The 24,778-nt window shown below is 45.7% G+C and overlaps 1 protein-coding gene across 1 annotated transcript in view; it reads left to right on the top strand.

Moving 5' to 3' along the window:
• Positions 1-850: 850 nt before the first annotated feature.
• CPN2 (carboxypeptidase N subunit 2) overlaps positions 851-24,778 on the top strand; it is a 30,345-nt gene continuing 6,417 nt past the window's right edge. The window contains exon 1 of the mRNA XM_085635247.1: positions 851-975. The gene's annotated coding sequence lies outside the window, so the exon portion shown is untranslated. The remainder of the gene's footprint in view (positions 976-24,778) is intronic.

Below are 24,778 nucleotides of genomic sequence, written 5' to 3'. Positions count from 1 at the left end.
TGCGTGGGGCACTCTACGCATTACCAGGGGGGGGGACCGCTGTGGGCACACCGACAGTGGGGGGTGGGGGTAGAGGGGGAGCGGGGTGGGGTGTTAGGAATGGCACTGTTGCGGAACTACTTTCTCCTGTATTGTCGTTAATTGCCTAGTTCTCCTACACGGGCCTTCTGTATGTAACGCTGACCTCACGATGCTGTTGTTGGGGACAAACTAATAAAAATTGTTTAAAAAAAAAAAAAGTGGGCACTGACATGGTACATCCAGATTGGGGACACATTGGTGTTCGAAATTCCACAATCCCACCCAGGCATTGGTGGAATTTCCAGAAGACGTTTTCGCCAAAATGTGACTTCTTCCATGGTGGAGACATTTTGAGAGAAAAACCTTTACCAACTTTGCGCACAACTCAGAATGCGCCTGAATTTCCACAGCCAGGGTGGAAGATGAAATAGGGTCCGCCAGAGAAACAGAAATTCCTCCAGCAAAGGTCTAAATCAGCTGTTTTTTTTACAACCTTATCCGATGTGGCCCGGGTGATTTCAAGAGGCAGGTGTTTTAGTATTGTCTGGAATCCTACTGACAGGAAAACGTTCGAAAGGATTTGGCGCGTCTGCCTCTGCTCTGCATTTTAACACTGGGACACGAAGTACCACAAAGTCAGATTTCCCGTCAGTCGCACGCCTCCAGTTCACATAATATATCTCACGTTATCTGCTGACTGTGGGTTTTTTTCATTGTTGTTTTTGCACAGTGCCATTGTCTGTTGCAAACATTTTGTAACTCGCTTCCGCGGGCGTTTATTTTTAGAGTATCGGGAAAGAGTGAACTCTCTCCCCACCCCCTAAAACTGCTTGGTCAGGCCGCGGATGCTGGTCGATAATAAACTCTCAGCCCGCGAGGACAACTCGGCGTTGGAACTACTGCCCTCCCTGGCTCTCTCTGGAGACTTCCAAGGGTCTCGACTGGATCGAACAGGTATGCGGGCATGCGTTTTCATTCGCAATGAATTTCCCAAGTCGGGAGGAATCATGGGGCTTATTTACAAGCCCCTTGCGTCACGTTTGCGTCACTTTTCCCATGTTAAAAGTGGCGCAAGGGGCTTGTAAATCTGCCCGAATACTTTTACATTGATTTTTAAGAATGTGCCTTACCTTCTTTGTCATGCAGCCGGAATCTCTGCTTGTTCCTCAGTCACCCTGCTTAATTTGCTTTAAAAAAAAAATCCCTTTGCTTAAAAAAAGTAGACCAAAAAACAGTAGTTGCTGGGGCCCGCATTTTTTTCTTAGAAGCAGCCTGAATGTCGAGTCTAATGATTAGAAATAAGCCCTTGAGCCCCACCGTGAAGCCCTGCGTTTGCGCGCGAACCTACTGTGCACTTTTTTTGTAACAGCATTTTCTAGAGCGCATACATTTAACTCGGAAATTCTCAGAGTTAGCGCATGCGCAGCGGACTGCACACCTAAGCGTTTGTTTCTTGTCTCTTTTTCCGAGCTATGCAGTCTGTAAAGCAAACATTAACTTGGAGAAATTCTCAGTTAAGTGCAGGTACTTTAAATTGTGCAAGTGCATTAAAGGTCGCTGCTTCATTTGATTGAAAGTATAGATTTGTAAATGATGATTTTTTTAGCACTTCCATCCAAAGTGCCAATCTCCCTTTCTGAAAAAGCTGAGGGCTTCATTAATGAGGCGCCTTGGGCCGTCAGAACGTCACTTTTTGTGACGTGGCGCAGGAGCCTGCGCCATATTTGCGAGGCAGCACCAGGCCACTTTTTTGGGTTTAATGCTGCCTGTAAATATTGTTCCCTTAAACGCAGTTTTCTGTGTTAAAGGGGCGTGCAATGGGTGTTGCTGGGGGCGGTCCCAGCAACATCCATGGCCTTTACACTGCCCTAGATTTAAGAGAAATCGTAAATCTGAGGCAGGGCCAAAAACGTACGCCTCCCCAGGGGATGTCTTTATTTTTCCGCGTTTTTTCCTTTATCTATGTGTGCTGCAGAGATAAGGAAAAAGCCTCTTGTGATTGTTTGTGTGCAGGAAGATTTCCCTTCCTGCTCAAAAACAATCATCCCCTCAACCCACGCATCCTTGCACCACGGTGCAAAGGTGCCAGCATTGGCGAACGGCAGCCCATTATGCGCAGGTGCAGAGGAAAAAGACAGGAATGCGCCCTATCTCATAGATACGGCCCATTCCTGCCCTTTTCTTTTACCGTAGGGCAGCGCGGCAGGGAGGCCTGCGGCGCTGCCCTACGGTAAAACCTCATCAATGAGGCCTTAATGACCAAACTATTCGGGTTATTTCTGAACTACCACAGAAATGATGTGATTTTGACCTACTTGTAAATGTAATGCAGTTGCTCTCTTCCTTGTAAGCCGGCTCTCCATTTTGCAAATGGCGCATGCGTTATGTACACAATAATCAAAGATTGACTGCTCCTGAGGCAGAGTGATGAATCTAGTGGGTACCTGGTACTTCACTACTTTAAGAGGAAGGCCCTCACCCACCTGTTAGGAGGCGTGCCTTATCCTTGGGCCATCCTAGCACCAGCCTGAAAGGCCTAGCTACAGGTTTCTACCCACTGTGTTGGTGGGGAGATTTAGGTGTAATATGTATTTTTTCATGACTAAAGTATGAATGTATGTCCACCAACTGAGAGCAACTATGGGGGTGAATGGAAAGTGCAGTGGTAAATGTGTCTGAGTTCAAACTATCTTCTGGGTAGACGTGTTAGGTTTTATTGTGCCCTCCAGAGACATGATTGAAAGTAACGTAGGCGGTCGACATGTTTCTGTCGAAAGAAACCCTACTAAGAGGTGTCGATGGCATTCATTAAGACCGGTCGCCCTCTCAGCTTGCAAAAATGAGAGATGTGGTCGCCCTCTCAGCTTGCAAAAATGAGAGATGTTAAAAACAACCTGCATCTAAATGAAGTTCAATGATGCCAGGTGTATTCCTTGTAAACAAGACATCAGTGATCTGTTAAAAGAGATAAAAAGGGTGATTTCTGACAAACTTTAGGTATCGAGTAGTGTAGGCATATAACATGCAGAAAATGTTATATAGGGTAGGTTACACGTGTGAGGAATAACTCAGTGAACTGGTGACCACTGCTAACCATGTGTAAAATAAGTTGTGGCTGCAGTCTTACCAAGAACAAGTAGTCATGGCCCCCCATCTTATTGCTGTAGTCTGGGATCAGGGCACTAATAAGTCTATTGATCAGTGAAAGAAACAACACATTATAACAAAATTAGAACTGTCTCACAAATGCTCACACCAACTGTTGGTACAGGCAAAATATGGATCTCTTGTCCATAAAAATATCATCACAAGCAGTAGCATGAACGAAGAAGCGTGGAGCGTCCTCGAGGTAGATGCTAAAGATGTCATCTCAAGTTTACTCATTATGAGGTTGGCAAGACTGATGGACCTGAAGGACATAAATTCCCCAAAGGCTGTTTTGCCTAATACAATGGTAAAGGGGCACCGGTAGTGTGAAGATAAGCTATGTGTCACATCCACAAATGCATGGACTTACCACAATCTGTCCTCTCCCGGCCACTGGCGGCACCATGCAACGAGGAAGACACCTTGGTCCATACAGGATGAGTATTTACATTGGCGCTCATGATGTCACACACCTCTGTTGTACTCTGGGAAATGTGGTCCCATCGGCGCTCAGACAGGGACTGGGAGCCTGTGCATGTTCTCTGTGCAATACAGCCGGGTGGAGAACAAGCTAAGTGCACATAACTGATGTAGTTACAAACTGCTGTTGCTTAATATGGGTATTTTAATAAACAATGTTGTTCCTGCCAAGAGATATGCACGCCTGCAGTGGCTTATTGCTATAGTGGACAAAGTAAATAGGCTTCTTGGAACAAAACCATTGGGCTCACAATGTGTAAGGTGGCTCACTTGTCCACGTGGGGGTCTAGAACATTCATTTGGGTATTACAGCAATGTTCAATTATGTGCACTTAGCATGTTCTCCAGCTGGCTGTATTGCACAGCCAGTTGGAGAACATGCACAGCCTCCCACGCCCTGTCTGAACGCGGAAACACGGTGCTCAGACCAATCATGATCCTGCTGTCATGCTGATGACAGCAGCGTCATTATTCGCTAGGGGAGTCTGGGAGCCTGTAGGTAGGTGGATTTTTCGTTTTTTTATTTTTTTTTGTTTTAATCATGACTCCCCACCCACCACTACTGCCCTGTAGCAGCCACTACTGCATACAGTATCTCAGAGGTCAGTGTGCTCTGTCTAGTTTAGGATTTGAATTGGAAGCATATCCTTCCAGGACATATTCCTATGCTTAGATAAACATAGAATTATTCCACGCACTGGATTTGCATTGTGCAGTTCAGCACTCTCGCAATGCATCAAAACTTATGGGTTTTCTTTCCACCCAGTGGAAATTCTGCAAGCATAAATTATTTGCATTAGAATAAAACAGAAAGTCTACAACTTTGATAGATTTTCTGCAGTGCACTTGGGATTCTTTCTCTAAAAGACGAAAATTTGCTCCAAGAGTAGGCGTAATCCTACCAGAGCATATTTCCTATTTATCAATTGGACGCCATGACGGATAGGTTGGTAAAATGGAGATTTGAGTGTATTCACTTATCACCACTTCTGCGGATCCTTGTTGCTAATGATAAAGAATTGCTGTTTCTTGACAACTTTCAGGGGCATATTTACAAGCCCCTTGCGCCGCTGGTGCCTCACTTTTTTTGCCGTACCGGTGGCACAGTGTGGTGCTCTATATTTACAAGGCCACGTAAAGCCACCCTGCGTGGCTTTCCATCCTCTTATAAATATGGTCCCTTTTCGAGCAGCACTTTGCGTGAAAGGGGAGTGTTGTGGCTGTTGCTGTGGGTGTTCGCATGCAATACCCATGGATTCTGCCGCATTACCAGATTTACAAAATTTCGTAAACCTGGGAATGCGTCAGAATCATATGCCCCGCCCCCCCGGGGAGGCGTAAGAGGCGCAACGAGGAGAAATACTTTTATTTCTCCTTGTTTTTTCCTCTTTCTATGCGTGCTGCATTCTGCACATATAGAAAGAGGAAACCTCTTGTGATTCTTTTTGTACAGGAAGGTGTCCCTTTCTGCATAGAAACAATCTCCCTTAAAACGTAGACACCCTTGCACCATGAGCAAGGGCGCCTGTGTTGGTGCATGGCAGCCAATTGTGCGCAAGCGCAGGGGAGAGCTCAGAGATATGTCATATTATTGTAAATATGGTGCATCCCTGTGCTTTAAAAGTGGCGCAGCACTGCGCAGTTAAATGGCTTGCAGTGCTGCGATGTGTTACTGTCTTGTAAATAAGGCCCTCACTGTTTTGAATTGCTTAAGGAATATTATTATGAATTGCACTTATACATTTGGAAAAATTAGGAGCAGAAATTCTAGTCAAATAAAAATACTTTTAGCCTTATCCAGTGTTCAGTTTGACAAAAAGCATGAACAATTCTGAAAAGGGAGAAATTTCAAGTTTGAATGAAAAGCCGCTCAAATGCACGTCAATGTAGATTTTATAACATCAATGGTATTTTATTCTATATGTGTTTAAACATATATTCAGACTAGCACAGCAGACTGAGACATTCAAATTGGAGAAAATACGGTCATGAAATGGTTCTCATCAGAAATATGATCTCATATTGTCATCAGTTGGTGGAGTAAACCTTTACGTAAACAACATATCTCCCCAAGGGAATACCTTTGTCCCCTTGAGCAAATTGCAGGTGAATAACATGGATGGGCAATGAAACGTGCACCTCTTTCAGCCCTCAATATTTTATTATGTACCAAATAAGGCTTTATTGTGAAATGACAGCTCATTCCATGCTTTAGGAGCAATGTAGGAGAATATCCGTCCTCCTGACCTGGTTCTGTATATGTGTGGGATGTGTGTGACTAAGGGGGCATATTTACAATGAAGTGGTGGTGCGCGGCTTTAGCCTCCTTGGCTTAACACCGCGCTCCGCCCATTCTGAAGTGCAGGGCTGCACCATATTTACAACGATATGATGCTGCCCTGCGCTTCCCCCTGCGCTGGCACTAAATTTAGCTGCCTAGCAACAATGCAGGCACCCTTCCACCATTGTGAAGGTGTCCCTTCCTACACATAAACAATCTTTAAATGGCGTTTTGTAACTTCTATGTTTGCTGCTTAATGCAGCACACATAGAAGTTGCAAAAAGTCATTTTGTTAAACGATTGTTTATGTGCAGGAAGGGCCACCTTCCTGCACATAAACAATCATTGGCGTTTTGCTGTTTCCATATGTGCTGCACAACGTAGCACTCATGGAAACAGCAAACACGAGGAAAAATTAAACATTTCTCCTCGTTTCGTCAGGGTAAGACCAGGTTTTCCCTGGTCTTAATTTTGACGCTGTCCCATATTTATTGCACCCTTATAAATATGGGGCAGCGTCTATATCAATGGGTGTTGCGATGGAACACCCACCCCGACACCCATTGTCCTCCTCCCTCCGCTAAGAATAGCATGAAAGGGAGCCTTATTTACAATGCTCAAGTTTCAAGTTTAGTTTCAAGTTTATTTTATTTTGCATAGTTACTTAAAACCATTGCAACGTTATAAAACTACCAATAAAAATAATTGTTGTTCACCAGTAAAACCGTTGGTACACATGATAAAAATGCAGTGCAGTGCTTACATAGTTAGTATAAAAATGGCTGATAAAAACATTCAATATGCACCATTGGTGTATGACAGTAAAAATAAGAATCCTGGAAGTGTGCAGTACAATACAACATGACTAGTGTAAAATTAGTTGATGAAACCATCAGTGTACACCAGGGGCGACCGCTCCATTGAGGCGTAGAAGTGCCGCTCCACTGCTTTCTCGCAGTGCGAGAAGCAGAAAATAAAATGGTATTTTAAATACCATTTTATTTTCTGCTTATCGCGCTGCGAGAAAGCAGAAGGCAGAGGTATGCCTGGTTGGGGGTAGGCGGGAGGATATACCTGGTTGGGGCCAGGTGGGTGGGCGGGGAGGAGTGGCTTGCACCACTCTGAGGGCCGTGACTGCTTGGTCGGCCCTGGGGACGACCAAAGCAGTCATGCAACTCTACATTTTCTCTATGTAGGCTGCACCTACATAGAGAAAATGGCGTCCCTACTAGTGCCCAGCTGGGCGCCGTCCGGGACTTCCACCCAATCACAACACTGCCATTGCAGCATTGTGATTGGCTACAGGGCTCAGGGGAGGGAGGAGGACAATATGCCTCTGTTCCTGTTCCAGACCGACCCAGGAGGCAGGAGCAGAGGCGGCGCCGGACCGGCGAGATGATGGATCAGATTGTTTTTATTGATATTTTACAACCCCCCCGACGAATTGCGAGCCGCAACTGAAGGTCTGCATACAGTAGTGTAAGTTTGTGTTCTGGGGCGTAGGGGCACCGTCGATTTGAGGCACAATTGTTTTTAGAGTTTCCGATAAACAGGTGTACTGACCACCAACTTACAGCTGACTTCAACATATTCAAAGACGAAATAAACCAGGAGGCAGAAGAGCCGCAGATTATCCAGGAGACAAAGTGTCTCCAAGGCTATAAAGCACACGCAGCCGCACCCGAGCACTTCACAGGTCTTTAAAAGACCAATTGCATGTTAATGAGGCCTCGCTGTTTTACCTCGTCTAAGAGCCCCTGCAGCTCCACTCTACCGATTGCTTAAAGTTTCAGCCCCACCCCCCCCCCCCGAAATTTTTCAGTGTTTTGCAGTGTTTCTGGGAAAATCACGTATTCTCCCCGTGCCTAAGAAGAAAGGAGTGTGTCCTTGGTGTAGCGTTAGTTGGTGCGCAAAAACTCGATACACTCGATACCTTTCTGGTCGTGCAGCACTACCACAAACTTAAAAATGTATATGGTACCAAATAGTCTAGCATGAGGGTGTGTTGCAGACATATTAGTGTGTACATATTGGTGTGTACCTACAAAACACGGGCTGGTACACAACGCATACTCTGACATGGCACGCTGGTGAGCAGACACTGTTGACTGTTAGGTAGTATGTTGTGTTGACGGAAAGGTGCAGAGTGGTAAGGGCCCTGCAGTGTCAGTCATGGGTAAATAACGAGGGGGTGTTGGGTGCATCCCCTCGGCACAAGTTATTTTGTGCAGCTGGGTATGGCACCATCCTGTTGAGTAGACAATGAGGCAGCGGGTACCCAGAAGAGCATCAAAGTTAGGCAGAGGAGCAGATATGCACGCTGTGTTTGTTGGGGATAGGCCGTCTGCCTGTTGGAGAATTCCGACAGTCTGCTCATGCAGCCGCCGCTGCTTTGCACTTTCTAGAATCTGTGCAAAGTTCTTGTTAAACTGTGCCATGATTTAATAAGTGAGTATACGTTATTTACTACGTTAATACATTAGTGACTCGTTATAGATCTTGCACAGCCACATCTTTGGCCTAGGAGTCAGAATTGAAGCAAGTCAAGTATTTTACATTGAAGCCATGAAAGTTGCTCATGTACCTCATGCATTACCGACCATTGGCAAGGTCAACAATCCTGGCTTGCGGTAGGTGTAATTTTGCGGGTAGATCATAATTGCTGGTTGCAGCGACTGAGGAGGCAGGTCCATGCTAAGCAAACATTTCAAATTTTGCCCAGTCAAATAGGGAGGACCTGCTCAATGGATCAACATGCTTGTTTTAATCAATTAGGTGCAAGTAGAAAAGGCCAAGCAGTCAGGCAGGGGGACAGGTTGAGGCTGGACTCCCGGGGGGGAGGTGAAAGCTCAGATCTTGAGTTGAGCAGTAGTACAAGGGCTGTTGAGTCCTATGTTGAAATGTGGCTAGAGTTACATATATGCACGTGCAATGCGACTCAAGTATATTTTCCTCTGAAAGGGCTTGGGAGTGTAAAACGTTAGTAAGTTTGGCTAGTAGTGTTTGGTGACTCGGCCTCAGGGACAGTTACTTGGGCATGCTCCTTGCTGTATTCGGCAGCGCACGAATCCAATGCAAGCGCGAGTTGAGTTAGTGGTCTCTCTTACCTTGACGGATGTTTCATTCCTGAAAGCCCTGAGCCAGAGGCCTCCATCACTATTCACACTATTGTCCCCAAGCTTTCCTACGTTCCTGGCTTCATGTTGAAAATGCATGGCTTTATATTTCAAATGTACTCTTTTACGGGCCACTCGCCATTTTACTAAGGAAGTAGGCCAGGCTGATGGTGATTAAGATAGTCACATGTGATCAAATATTGGTTAAAGGTTTGGATTTGGAATACCGATGTTATTTATTGTGAGTCCACGCTTGAGTCAAGAGGTGCTGCTGTCTTTCATCTTTGCCTTGCTATTCGAAAACAGCTGGTGTAATGTTTTCTTTCAAATCACAGTCATAGTGGCAGCTTAGTCTATACAGAAAAGTCAGCAGCTTGAGCTGTTTTGAGACAAGCTGAGGCCCTGGGTTCGTGGGTCATACATGACACCTTGAAGGTATGTATTGTGATGGTGAGTTCCATACTTAAGTCAAGAGATGCTGCTGCCTTTCATCTTTTAGCCTTGCTATTCGGAAACAGCTGGTGAAATGTTTTCTTCTCCTCAGTCATAGTGGCGGCTTAGTCTATACAGGACAGTCATCAGCCTGAGCTGTTTTGAGACAAGCGGAAGGCCTGGGTTGTGTCATACATAACATCTTTAAGGTTATTCTCCCTGTTCCACAGGGAGGCAAGGTAAAGCCCAGAGTGACATGGTCTGCCGAGACTTGGTCTGGCTCGCCTCTTTGGCGACCTTTTGAAGTTCGTTTATTTATTTATGAGGGTGACAGATGCTATCACAGTTGTTTGATAGGCACCAGGGCCAGATGACATTTAAGTGCATTGTGTGCTGGGAACCAAGGATCGGGTCCATTTTAGTAAGCACAAGGAGCGGTAAATATTTGGTGTCGCTCATAAGATGCCATGTATTGGGTGAATGATATCTGAGAGCTGTAGTCCTGCGAAAAGGACATTGCCAAATAGGCAAGCCAATGGCACATCAAGTGGTCATGTGCAAAAGCTCGAAAGTCATTTTGTTATGGAATCCACCAATACTGCTCTCTTTTATCCATTCTACGATATTAATGTGTTGACGTGAAATGTTCACCTTGGCCACGTCGCGACCCCCAAGATTGAAACTACATGTGGTTTCCCCAGGGATCCTTTACATGGAAACACTTTGGTGGAACAAGGTTTATCACACCAGGTCCCAGATATTGGAACTCCCCACCGCTAGAGATTAGGTCCTGCACAGACCTCATGACTTCCCGCAAACTCCTAAAACATGGCTAGTTAGACAGGTATATGAGTAACATACCACTCTAACAAGTTTCAGAGTAGCGCCAGGAAACCAATCTGGTACGTGTGCCCTACAAATATAGTATAACATAACACAACAAATGTTGGATGGTTTTGGTTCTTTATTAGGAGCAGAACACAATGTGTTTGTTGCACAAACTGAGAGATTCGAAAACAGAGCTTGTGGAACCACACAGGATGTTTCATAGGTGACATCAAACCACACTGTTGGAATAAACAATTAAAAAAAAAAAAAAAAGAAATTGCACTATTTTGGAATTAATTAAATGGAAGTCAACAAGTTTAACGATATTTGGGACTAATAGTTATGGTTAAGGTGAGATAAGGTTACAGCGTTTTACAAAATCAATTCTAAAAACTGCAGGCAAGTTGTATCAGTCAATATCATTAACTAACAACATTATATAACAAACATTACACGAACGGTAAATAGTTTCAGTGCCTGTTAAGGCACTTGCACATATGTTCCTGATTGTTGTGGTTAGCATTAGGTTTTGAATTAGGGATGGAGGTGCTGTGCCAATCCACTTATTAAAACTGATTGAATTCGATAAATATTAGTTCAAGTTACATGTCGTCTTCAGGAATTAAGCTGTCATTTTAAGTAAATTAAAAAGTAGGAATGGACCGAAATATTTCAATAATATTTTCTTAGTTTGATTTTATATGAACTATTGAAGAACAAGGCTGGAATAAGACTCCACCATCCAATTAATGTAACTTAATTTGCAAGAATATGCAATAGAACTCGTATTATCTGGTTAGTTAAGATAGATCCCGAGAATGCCAAGTCATTATTGGCAGTAGGGAGGCCAAAACCAGGAGATGTTGCTGAGATATTGTTCATTAGAAGTAAACAATAGGATAATAAGAAAATGTGAAAGGAAACAAAAATAGGGAGCTTTGGCCGAAAAGGTAAATACGGCAGAGTTAGCAGTTTTATTATTTTATTGCGTGCTGTAGGAAGGTGAGATTGTCTCAACGAAGCACTTGCCAAGAATGCTGTCACTAGCCAAGGGTGGCATCACTATTCAGAGACAGTGTCATGAAGCAGCCAAGGACAGTGAGCATATGTTGCCCGTGTGCTGGGTGAGAGTACAAAGGCAGAGGCTGTTGCCCCCCTACTGTCTGATGTTCACAGCTTTTAAGCACCCATCCCATCATTAGATACCCGTGATGTCAGCTTGTGTTGATAAACGTAGGGAAGGCAGTAACTCACACGTTACCTTCATCTTGCTTTATTGTGCTGTAGCTGTTGGACACACACTTCTAAGCCACAAAGGACCCTAATTTGGCCCAATTGAAAATCACAATAGGATTTCATGTCCTTACCATAACCGCCAGTTTCAATGCCTTGTTGCCCATGCCATATTTTCCAGCCTGAGAAACAGAGTTAGGTGTTGCCTTCTTCGCTCAGTCTTTCCTTGTAGCCCAGGGGTTTGAAACGTTCGCAAAGTTTGGTCCACGAGCTGAAAGATATGTATCCTTCAGAGGCAAATTCTCATCTGTAGCAGTCAGCTTTAAATATTTTGCCCTGCCTAGAAATCATCAAACCCCGAAGCAGCTGCATTGCGGGAAACAGAAACACTATCAATACATCACCTTTTTAGACAAAGTGGAAAATGAAACCTCCTTCGTGCCAGGAAAGATACTCTGTTTTCCGTAAATACATCCACCTTCTCCTGCAGAGAACATATTCTTCCATTGCTGCAGAGAACATATTCTTCCATTGTTTATGAAATTATGTTCAAGGAACGAAGGGTATAGATGTCACGTATAAGCTGAACAGCAGTGGGGCCAAAAGACATCCTTGCGTCGATTCGTTTTGGTGGAAACCCCCTTTGTAGTCTGCTCTGATGTTCTGAGTAAAGTTGCAAATTATTGATGTTATTTATGGGTTACAGAACAGGATCCATAATTTAGCCCACTAAAGCTAGCTCGCAAGGGCAGGGCACCTATAACAGCGAAGGGAGGAAGGGGGGGCTCTGGCAGCGACGGGAGCCTCCCCAGAGCTGTGGCGGAGTTACAGGGCGATCTGGAGGCAGAAGGATACAGTAAGGGTACCTCTGCGACAGTCGGTACATAAGGGTACCCCTGTCCAGCACAGTAAGGGTGCCCGAGCCAAGGTCTGGGAGCCGAAGGAGGTTCTGGGAAGACCGCGACGGCGCCCCGTTAGTCCTTCGGGCGGTTGGGGGGCCTGACCAACCGGGGGTGTGCCATAACACGGTCCGCCCCCCGTAAAAAGGGGCCGGGAGTATTAGACAGATCACGTGATCCAAAGGAGGATCTGAAAAGAATGTGCCGCGCTGTCGGGCATCGACCCACCGTGCGTGCTGGCTCGTAAGGCGGGCGGAGCAGCGAGGGGCTGCTTGCCCTGGATCGCCCGTAAGATAACCCACTCTATCGTCATACTTATGTTGTATGAAATAAACCTGCAGCAGTTCTTCACCCATAACGAATGTGTCAGTGTAATCCTTGGGTGACGTCTGTGCATGCGTGTTGAGTGGAGCGGATGACGGTGTGGTCACTAATGTACTGACTCGCACAGCTGTCCAATACGCTACTACCAATAGCAGCAAACCCAGAATGAAAACAAATATTTTAATGGCAGGCATTATGGGCCGACGAGGCTCGCTGGGCACGGGCTTGTGATCGACAGGACTCGCTATTGCCATGGGTGGGATGAGGTGGTCTCAGCCGAGGCATGGACCAGGGACTGAGCTCCAAACAGGCCGCCTGCCTGTAAATCACGCTCTGATAAGCATTGTGGAATCTGCCTTTCGCAGTCACGGTGTGAGGGAGTTTTCAGTTTATGTAGGTGGGACAGCGAGGGTGGATGTGCAGTGTGAGAATGCTTGCAGGGAAAACGGCGTCATTTTACCTTTACTATCTATTTAACTGTGTACTTTTGCATGGCTTGAGCCGGGGTGTGGTGGGCGCTGTGAGTGGGACCCCGCACTGCACACCTTATGTGGTGATGTTTGCTCCTATTCTAAACCTTTTGTGTCCCTTCAGAGGGCTTAAGGTGCTGCTGGCGATTGTCTCTTTTCTACCAATCTGACTTTGCTGCAGGAAGTGCATGTAGACTCGTTCTCTGAGTTCAAAGTTGCCTTCGCCATGCAACACGTGCATGCTTATTGTCTGAGTTACTGCCACCATTTGTCTTTACATGCAGCATGCTGTGGATGTCCGTGTATGCACAAGGTCTTCTATGATCTTACTTTACCTGTAGGGTGTGTGCGCCAAATCTCTTCACTTCTCTGCCATTCTGCCTTCACCTGCAGTGGGGAAGGGGTCGGGGAAAGTAGCCTCTAGCCGCCTATACAGTTGCTGAAAATATAGTCTTGGAAAACATGCCAGAGGAGTTCTTTCCTTGTAATTGGTCAACCCCTTAATGCATAGATTAACATTTCAGTCTGAGTGGAAGGACTCAAGGCGTGCTGAGGGAGAGTGCCGATGCCAATGACGGTGCCTTCCCACTCTCCCTGGCTCATATAACATTGAGCTATGCATGGATGGTATATTTGCTCAGTAAAGTGTACCCAGCGGCAAAAAATCAGGACTACCTGGTTGGCCGAACGGTTCGGTTGGCATTCATGCACTTTTGAAATGAAGCAGTGGAGCAGGAAGGAAGTTCAAGGTCGTGGGCACCCTTAGCCAGCAAAAGCACGACATATTTATATTGCTAATTTTGACTTTTTTTCTGAGGAATGCTTCACAAACCTTTATCTCAGCCGTCTAAAAATGCTGCCGAACAGAAGATAAACAACTTGCGAGCAGAGGCACCAAAATATTTTTCAAGCACTTTTCAGCTTTTCTAAGCGCACTTCTGTCCTCCAGCAAGTTTTGCGAGGCTTGCATTATGTTTCAAAGGGAACAGAACATTCTAAGATTATGTCTCAAAAGGATCACAACGAACGACAGCAAAGAAAATAGCAACTTGACTTCATGTGTTAGGTCATTTAAATGTATTATTATTATCTTAATTTCTCAAATTTGCTTGGAAATGCACCATTTGACCACGCTTTAAAAAAAATTCTTGGGGGAGAACCACCTCGAACCCCCCGTAGGGTGTTCAGGCTCGCACGCTCCCCACAGTACAGTATGACGATCATTTTACGCCGCACCACTTTCAAATGTCACTAGCTGCCACAGGTGTACACCATTTGTATATGCCAATGAAACCAGACGACCACATAGCAAGGTGCGGTAAAGTACGTATATGTCAGGAGGGGGCTCTTAGTGGATGTAAGGCAAAGTAGGAATTTTTTCCCATGATAGGGGGCTCCTTTTTGAGTTATAGCAATTTGTTTTTGAAAAGACAGCGTCCGGTTAGCGAGTCGAATTCTTCTTTATCCGCCTATTGCTCAAATTGCTAGTGCACTCTTGTGGTTTTAATATTTTTTTACCAGCGTGAGGAATTTGACCGCTCTGCAATTCAGTTGTATGTCCCCCAGATCAAAGAATACAAGCACTGCTTGCCTCCTTGTGCGAGTTCCTATCTGCTTGAGGGGGTCTTTAGGAGCTGTATCCTCTCTTGCTGAAGCACAGTGCATGTACAAATTAGATGCAAAATGTCTGCTGGGCCTGTATCACACAGGCTACAAGTGCTTTGGGACAGTACCCTCTGCCATGGTGGAACATCCTAGGCACATGGAAGAGTGCCCAGACAGTGCTTTAAAATCTTTATTTTCAGGGATTTCGGGTAATCATGATTGACATATTTTTGCAGTACAGGTATCATCCAGGCATGGGATCTGGCCGAGAACAGAGCCTTGTCCTCCAGCAGTGAGATTTGTCTTACCGACTTCCAGACCAATTTTTTGAAGGTTGTGTGTTGGAGCTGTGTGTTCCAAAGATCGGTGAGCTTGGCGATTTCAAGAGATTCTTGTAGGTAGCGTCTTCCGGGAGAAGTTTCCCTGTGCTGGAGTTTTGTCTTAGGAGCTGGTTTAGAGTGTTTGAGGCAGAGGATCTGATCTTATTCCAGAAGATGACATAAGCTCCATGCCTGTCCAAAGATTGTTTCAATAAGCCGAACTCCAGCCTTATTTGAGCTGGTGAAGTGTAGTTCTGGTGGCTGAACATGGTTCTATATGCCTTAACCAGGGTGCTGTTCAGTAGCTTAGCATCTCTCCCCCGCAATGCTTCGCTGCTATAGGTTATCGTGGGGAGTAGCTTAGTCTGTGTTACCTTCAGGAGAGGACATAACGAGGGCCCAATCAATTTTGATGTCAAGTTTTTCAGCATTATTGCTATGACCAAGCCTCTCCTTTGGATTTCTTCTTTCTGGCGAGCAAAGGACCCTTCTTTGTCAATGATTGCACCTAGATATGTGTAATCAGTTGTGGGTTCAATTTGTATACCTCCCAGGTGCCACCTCTTCTGCCGTCTTCTTTTGTTATTCACCGTCATAGCCCTTAGTTTCTTAAAATTGATTTAGGTTATTCTCCTTGGCATATTTCTGCATTTCGTCGAGTAGATGTTAAAGGCCAACATATGTGTGGCTGAGCAGCACCACATCATCAGCGTGCAGAAGGTTGGTCAGTGTTTTGTCTCCTAGCCTGGGTGCATGTTTTTTTCTGATGTTGAGAGCTTGAGGGAGGTCGGCCATGTAGCGGTTGAACAGGGTAGGTGCCAGCACGCAACCCTGCTTCTGGCCTTTGGTTGTGGGGACTTTTCTGGAGAGGTGGGTCCCCCCTCCCAGTTTCACCTACACCCAGGTATCGGTGTTCAGGAGTGACAAGATGTTCAAGATGTCCTGAGGGATTCCCCAGCGTGCCAGCGTCCCCCAGAGTTTCCCACACTCAGTGTTATAAATGCAGCACTAAAGTCAATGAAGCATAAATGTAATTGCAGGTTGGCGGTCTTGGTCGCATCAATAAGAAGAGAGACTACAAGGATATTTGTTGTCGTGCCATACATTTTGCAGAAACCAGTCTAGTTTAGTGGTATTATCTTGTTGGCGTCTGCCCAGGCTGTGAGATCCTCTAAGATGGTACCCGCAAAATACTTTGCCTCATTATCAATCAGGGCCACCAGGTGATAATTACTTGGCCGCGCCTTTTCGCCACTCTTATAAATCGGTACGATCGTCGAGCCTTTCCATGATTCAGGTATTCTGCTTAGTGGCCTGACTTCCAATATCTGCCCAATCAAACAGGTTGTGTTTGAATAGTGCCAATTCCTTTCGGACCCAGAGCTCCCTATCTTCTCCCTTTTGCAATCTGCATCTTGATTGAGGGTGGTGATGGGTTGTCTCCCTCATGCACAGATGTGTTAACTGGGTTTGGCACAAGCGTCACCTTGGAGCCTGCTCCTGAGTGATCACTTGGCGACCGTCTGTTTGAGTCCATTGTACAAGCACCCCTCACTTCGTTGTTAAAGTGCTCAAATAGAAATTTGAGCCATGTTTCCTCTGAAATATGTCACGAAAATTCCCTCGTGGTGTGGGCGGATTATAACATTCACCTTTTTCCAGAATTGGGCACTATCGTTGTGGTTAACACCATAAAGAAACTTTGCCCAAGTTTCGTCTTTTTGCTCTTTATTAATTTCCCATTTCAGTTTTTTCAATAAGTTCCGTTGATTTTGTAAGAGTATACGGGCACTTAGGTCCTCTGGATATCTTCTCAGAGAGCTTAGAGTGCTATTTATTGATTTCTTCAGCAGTTTTAGTTGGTCCCTTTGTGCTTTTGGGATCCTGTTTATCCGGCCGGGTGCCTGGCCAGAATCTACTTTTGATGATGGTGTGCCCCAGAGGCTTAATAGATTTCAGGTAAAGTGTTCCCAGTGTGTTATTCGGTCAGTTGTGCCTGTTACTTGTGTCTGAAAAAGTTTGATTGCTATTTTTGACAGAGACTCCGTGGTTGACGCTGCACATTTGATCCTCTTAAAGTTTGAGGTGTAAGTGGGCACCAAGGCTGATTCTTGATGGATGGAGGAGGTTGCGGAGGCCAGCAGTAGAATTTCTTGTGGTCAGCGGTCACTGTCCCCCTTGTTCCCCGTTCTGAACCAATGAATGAAGGGAAACAGTGAGAGACGTACAAATGTGTAGTCTAGTATTGAACATGTTGAAGCAGAATAGTGTGATGGGACAGGGGGAGTCCTCAGGGAATGTTCCATTGGGATCCCTGAAGTTTAGATGTTCTAGATCTTCCAAGACACTGTTTTTTTTCGGCTCTTGTTTGTGTTTGGTGGAGCACACTGTGGTGGGATGCTACAGAGTGAGGTTAGGATGCAGGTCTCTTCACCCCCGATGTGCCAAAGAGGTATTGGTTTAAGTCCCCAGTTAAGATGAAATATGGGATTTCCATCTCAGTTATGTAGTTTGATACTTTAGTTATTAGCTTTTCGGAATCTTTGATTTTCCATTTTGGGTTGACTTAAGTCTTGACTAAAACCACCTCATCCTGCCCTCCTCGGAAAGAGACGGTGATCTTCACTGCAGGGGAGTTGACAAGGACCACTGATGTAACGCTGCCTTGTAAAAAGGCGAAGCTCCTATCACTACCACAACATCCTAAAAAGTGACGTTGTGGTGGCGATAGGGGCATGTAAATATGACCCATAGAATCATACAGACCAGAGGTGTCTCAGTGATTGGTGGAAGGAGGTGCAACTGTTCGGGTAGGTGGGGAGTTGTGTACAGCCTTGAATGTGTGAGAGGAGTTTTTATTGTGCAGGTTTGTGTATCTGTGCCCTGAAATTTGGTGTGGTGTGAGTTCTGTGTGGGAGGTTGAAAATGAGTCTCGCTGCTGAGTTTACTGGATGGTTTGTAGTTTTCTAGTGAGTTGCTTGGTGATCACAGCATGGAGGGTGTTCCCATAGTCCAACTTGCAGGTGGCTATGGCATGAGTGACAGTTTTTCTAGTGTTGCTTGGGAGCCATTTGAAGATCTTCCTCAGCATCTTCAGGGTGTGGAAGCAGGATGCAACAATGGTGTTCACTTGTGCAGCTATGTCCGATTTGCTGTCAATTATTCCGAGGTACCTGGCATGTGTTTTGATCATGGGTCCAAGCTCGTCCAAGTTGGGATCCCATGGTGAATTGTTCTTGTCAATGATCATTACGTCTGTCTTGTCGATGTTGAGCTTGAGACCGTTCGCTTTCATCCAGTTAGGAACTTCTGTCATGCAGGTGGCAAGCTTGTTTCTCGCGTTGGGAGTCTTGTATGAGAGGAAGAATATGAGTTGCGAGACATCTACATAGGAGGCAAGTACCTTGTCTTTGGATTGGATAGAAGCTTGTGACAACCAACCATGACAGCTGCCGCTTTTGCCTTGTGTCACATCGTCCTGGAACAGTAGAGCGGGTCAGGAATCATGCAGCCAGGGTCCGCGCAGATCAGGACTACCCGATCCAACCTGTCAAGGTAATTCATTCCTAAATCTAAAACAAAACAAACTGTCCTTCCTGGTAGACACACTCCTTCATACTTTTTCTGAGCTGTTGAAGAGGGCTTATCTGGCTTATTAGTTGCCTACTCATCAAATGGCTCTTTTAAGACATCTTTTGTTTGTGTCACTGATCAGATGCCTTACTTTTCACTATCCAACTCTGGCCCAGAGCAGGAAAGAAAGGCAGAAAAGGGAGAGAGAAAGAGGAAAAGAAATGTAGAAAAACAGTGACAAAAAAGGTGAAAAAAAAGCCTGCAATAGTGAAATAAGGAAACAGGAAGTGTTGGTGGTGGAGTAAAAAGCCATGGGGTGAAATTGAGTCGAGACAGTTTCGGTTTGGGCCTAGGGCAGCAGCCGCCGCCAGCTTCCAGTGAAAAACTTTGTGCTATTAGGCTTAATTGTTAACAAACTATGCGCTGTGAGCTGGAAACTGTTAACGCACCACCTGCTACAATTGTAACACAAGACAGCCATGTCCTACACAATGATGTACAACGTGCAAAAGGAATTGTTGGCACCTGCACATGTGAATGTATAAATTCAGCCAATCGCTTCTCCACGCCAAGTGGAAATTGTGGACTCCCGCCCAAAACACAACAAGCATGGGAGAACATCTGTGCAGATAAAACTGATACACAACTGAAACATCACTGGGGCAGGGCCAGAGATAAGAAAGCTATTTTAAAAAGTACAGACTTTAAGAGGACAATTTATGCCCAGTTACATTTCTGAAATGGCAAAAATGCCTCCACTGACTTCAATGATTAAGATGCTGATGACTCCTAAGATGGATGAAAGATGGAGAACTGTTATGCTTCACAGCAGAAATTTAAGACCACTCAAGCTGGCAAAAAACACAAAAGGAATCTACAAAGAAATCTGTTTACTTGACATTGACAGGAAACAGAAACACAACAGGAACAGTGACATTGAAAATAATGTGCTTTGTGTTGGCTTTAATACTGTGTTTGATGGTGTGTTTGCATCAGTGTGGTCTTCATGATTTTTGGGGCCCCAGACAAGACTTATTTTGGGGTCGCCTATTCGGAATAACTTTTCATTTTGTTACTCATTTCTGCTAGTTCAAGCCTACAAGATGACACATATTTATTGAAATGTGTGTTACATTTACAGAAATTAGAACATACCAAATATATGTTTGCTTGGACAGAAAAATTCTTTATATGAAACAGAGTAGAGAAAGACAGAGTAAAAAGTAGAGGTAGTCAGTCAAAAGGAGGGGTTGAGATAGGGCATCACTTTCCCTAGGAGCTCCTTGGTAGATGGGCTCCTTGTAAATTGGCCACTTTGCCCAAGCCTTAAAACGTCCCTAAGGCTACTGTCAGCTTTAGGTTGGTGGGACCTACTTCCACCCCATTGCCATTCTTCTGCCCCGCACGCCATTCGAGAATCAAGGCACAAAAAACATCACACGGTTTTTACTTAGAGGAAGTTGGTAGCACACTGGTGGTGTTGCAGGTGCCTGTATTACCATCTTACAGTGGCGGCCACCACAAAATGAAAGTGGGGAAAGGGGGTGGAATTTAGGGGTAAATAATAATTTTACAAAAACTTACCTTTTGCTGCCACTGCCCCTTCCCTGATGCTTACAGCCGCCTCACTGCTTCTCTCCCAGCAGTCTCTGGGAAAGCACAGGCTCCACAGCCAATCCAGGCGCTGCTCTCATGCTATGAGAGCAGAGCCAGGATTGGTCTGAGCGGCCTAGTCTGCCGCTCAGACATTGCCTGGGAGCCTGTGGCTTTTCTCTAACTTGGCTGTGCAACACAGCTGGGTTGGAGAAATAGAAGTGCCCCCCACTCCTCCCTGTCATGGTCTGGCCCGCCACACCCTAATCACATGCCAGAGACAGTCACATAAAAATAAAATGATATTGTTTCATTACCATTTAATTTTTCTGTGACTGACTCTGACGAGTGGGGTGACGCTCTTCCGCCATGGCAGAGGAGCCGCCCCTCCCATCTTATTGCCCCTTTCCCTCCCTTCACCTCTGGCTTCTAATTGGAGGTATGTTGGTGGAAGTAGCTACAGCCTCCATCCAACCAAGGTTAAAGTTGGTACCTCAAAGACTTATTTGGCATCCAAACCAAAGACATTAGCATGTCATGCTGACAGCACAGTTAACTATGGGTCTTATCCTATGAGCAAGGCTGGGTAAATGTTTCTAAAGCCAAAAATGTACAGCAGCAAAGGGAGATTTCTGCATTTGAGGTGGTATGACATGCAAACACAGCAGTTATTTACAGACCTAAATCCTAGCATTCTAGAGTAAGCGATGTAAACATTGTCTGTGGCCAGCACTCACTCCCTATTCAAACTGGCTCCTCAGCTGGGGAAGCAGCCTTTACGATGAGGTTTTTACAACGTTGTGCCTTTACCAGGCATTTTTTAACATGCATGTTTTTATTCCATGTATGTTTTTACAACACATGCCTTTACCAGGCATTTAAGGTAAGTTGGGGGTTGGGGGGGGATCTCCCCCACAAATGCATGGTTTATATACAAATATACAATGCAGTATAATGGTAAACGATGTAAAAGCATAAGCGTTGTAAAAAAATAAAGGGTTACATATGCATGCTTAAGGCATGGAATCTAGTTCCCTGCGTTGTTCCGTCATACAACCCTCAGCTGGCCCTCAGCTTTTGTCAATGGAAAAGTGAGCTCAGCATGGTGTATTCTATTGCCTCAGACTGCTGGCCAAATCCGAAACCTGCAAATGGAGAACGACCAAGGGGCATATCATCAAGGCCCGAGATAAAATTATCGCTGCTTTAGCGTCCGTTTTCGGGCCAAAAGCTGCATTAATTTTATCACACTATTAGCAACTGGAATCTACCTCTGAGGCGGAAGCCGGAGGAAGCACTCGCCGTTTTTAAAAAAAACTGTATACTTTGTGATTGATGCATTTTTAAAAACCTTAACCTGTACCTGAGCTCATTTCTGTTGAAAGCGCCAAGCAGGCACAACACTATCAGCGGATATTAGCGTTGTTTAGTGATAGCGTTCCTTCCACGGCCGCCATCGCATTTGACGCGAGGCCACGCCCCCTGACAGGCCACGCCCGCTCCCACTCCCGCCTATAAAAAGCCAGCGCTGACTACAAGCGCACCTACTGGAATCTACCTCTGAGGCGGAAGCCAGAGGAAGCACTCGCCGTTTTTTAAAAAAACTGTATACTTTGTGATTGATGCATTTTTAAAACCTTAACCTGTACCTGAGCTCATTTCTGTTGAAAGCGCCAAGCAGGCACAACACTATCAGCGGATATTAGCGCTGTTTAGTGATAGCGTTCCTTCACGGCCGCCATCGCATTTGACGCGAGGCCACGCCCCCTGACAGGCCACGCCCACTCCCACTCCCGCCTATAAAAAGCCAGCGCTGACTACAAGCGCACCTACTGGAATCTACCTCTGAGGCGGAAGCCGGAGGAAGCACTCGCCGTTTTTAAAAAAAACTGTATACTTTGTGATTGATGCATTTTTAAAAACCTTAACCTGTACCTGAGCTCATTTCTGTTGAAAGCGCCAAGCAGGCACAACACTATCAGCGGATATTAGCGCTGTTTAGTGATAGCGTTCCTTCCACGGCCGCCATCGCATTTGACGCGAGGCCACGCCCCCTGACAGGCCACGCCCACTCCCACTCCCGCCTATAAAAAGCCAGCGCTGACTACAAGCGCACCTACTGGAATCTACCTCTGAGGCGGAAGCCGGAGGAAGCACTCGCCGTTTTTTTAAAAAACTGTATACTTTGTGATTGATGCATTTTTAAAACCTTAACCTGTACCTGAGCTCATTTCTGTTGAAAGCGCCAAGCAGGCACAACACTATCAGCGGATATTAGCGCTGTTTAGTGATAGCGTTCCTTCACGGCCGCCATCGCATTTGACGCGAGGCCACGCCCCCTGACAGGCCACGCCCAATTCCACTACAAATGTGCCTTCCACGCAAGCGCAGCGGGAGCGCCGTTTGCGCGCCGAAGGCGCGCATAGGGCAAGCCCGTCTGCGCCCGTCCGCGCCAAGACCGCGACAGGCGCAGGAAACTCTGTACCCGGCCTCCCTATTTTGAGTTACCAGTCCAACTGTCTATTAAACCTACGCAGCGGCAAAATGTGCGCATGCAAAATTGACATTAATACCATCAAGGGGCCTTTCAGCTGCAGGCTATGCAGATGGACCTCCTCCCCCGTCAATACCACAGCCCCTCGAACAAACCCTAGGGACAACAATCCACTCTTTAAAGGAGGGTTGATCAATGCACGCTCCATGGGCTGCCACAACCAAGATATCAAAGACCTCATTCAGGAATTAAACCTTGACTGTCTTCTCATAACGGAGACCTGGCTCACAGACAACAGTAATCCTGACCTAGCTACTGCTCTTCCACAAGGCTACTCCATTTTCAGGCAAGACAGACTGAAGGGGAGAGGTGGAGGAGTAGCCCTGCTGCTGCGCAACTCCTTCAAATGCCATACCTTCACCCTGGACTCATTAAAAGGAGCCGAATCCCTCGGATTCTCCATCAAACTCAATGAGTCCGCCTCCTTTTCAGGAGGACTAGTCTACCGTCCCCCAGGCACCGCTACCAAATTCCTAGATACTCTCAGTGATACCCTTGGTCAGCTCCTAACCAGATACCCACATGTCACCCTTTTGGGCGACTTCAATCTACACCTCGACTCTACAGAGGACGCTCAGACACTTAACTTCCACCAAACTCTAGAAATCTTCAACCTTCAGCAAAGTGTTAAGCAACCCACTCACCTAGCTGGACACACTCTAGATGGGGTCTGCACCAACTTTCCCCCTCTAGAAACCCATACTCCGATTCCACAAATCTGGACAGATCATAACCTGATCCCATTTCTCATTAGAACCCCGCAGCCTAAAAACTCAAAAAAACCCTGTTCACCCCCAGAGAACCATGTCAACTGGAAAAAGGTGGAAGACACCTTTAAACTCCAGCCTACCTTTGAGACTCAAAACCCCAGCCTGACTGGTAACGTCGAACAAGACTCCCAATCCTTCCACAATTGGATACTACGCGAAATTACAGAACGTGCTCCACCCAAACGGACTAGGAAATCTGATAGTAATGGCAAAACCAACGCCCCTTGGTTCACCCCAGAATTAGCCGAGGCTCATATGCTCTGTAAAAAAGGCGAACGCAAATGGAGAAAAACATACGACAGTTCGGACAGAAACTCCTATGTCCAACTAAGGAAAAGTTACCACTCCATTATAAAAAGCGCAAAAAAAGAGTTCTACATCAAAGCCATTAATGAGGCCAAGCAAAAACAAAAAACCCTGTTTGCAATAGTTAAATCTTTCACCCATCCAAAAGCCCTACAGCCCAAAATACCTCCCTCTCAAGACCTCTGCGACCAAATAGCAGACTTCTTTGAAGAGAAAATCAATCTCATTCAGAAAGACTTCCCCCCTTACCATAGCCCACAGTCCCCCATCCCTCTGGAACAAGCAGGTAAACTAACTGGAAACCTAAAAACTTTCTCACAGGTCACTCTAGCCCAAACCAAGGAAGTCATCCTAGCATGCAAGTCAGGAGCCCCCTCTGACTCCTGCACTCCTAGAATCCTTCACCAACTGATTGACACTGTCAATCCCATCATAAACAAAATAGTAAATACCTCCCTCAGCACTGGCATCGTCCCCAGGGCATGGAAACAAGCCATTGTCAAGCCCTTAATGAAAAAATTGAACAAATCCCCTTCCGACCTGACCAATCTCCGTCCAATCTCACTTCTCCCAGTTCTGGGAAAAATCACAGAACAATTAGTCTACAGGGAACTCAAAAACCATATCGAAATGAATAATATCCTCCACCCTCAACAATCAGGCTTCCGCCCCCAGCACTCGACGGAAACTGCCTTGATCGAATTGACTGACTCAATAAAAATATTACAGGACCAAAGAAAGAACGCAGTATTGATCCTGTTGGACCTCACAGCAGCGTTCGACACCATCTCCCATCCCATACTACTGGACAGACTCAGGGACATTG

The sequence above is a fragment of the Triturus cristatus genome, chromosome 11 (genome assembly GCF_964204655.1).
Source record: "Triturus cristatus chromosome 11, aTriCri1.1, whole genome shotgun sequence".
NCBI classification, from domain to species: domain Eukaryota; kingdom Metazoa; phylum Chordata; class Amphibia; order Caudata; family Salamandridae; genus Triturus; species Triturus cristatus.
This window is presented reverse-complemented; position numbering and strand designations above follow the sequence as displayed.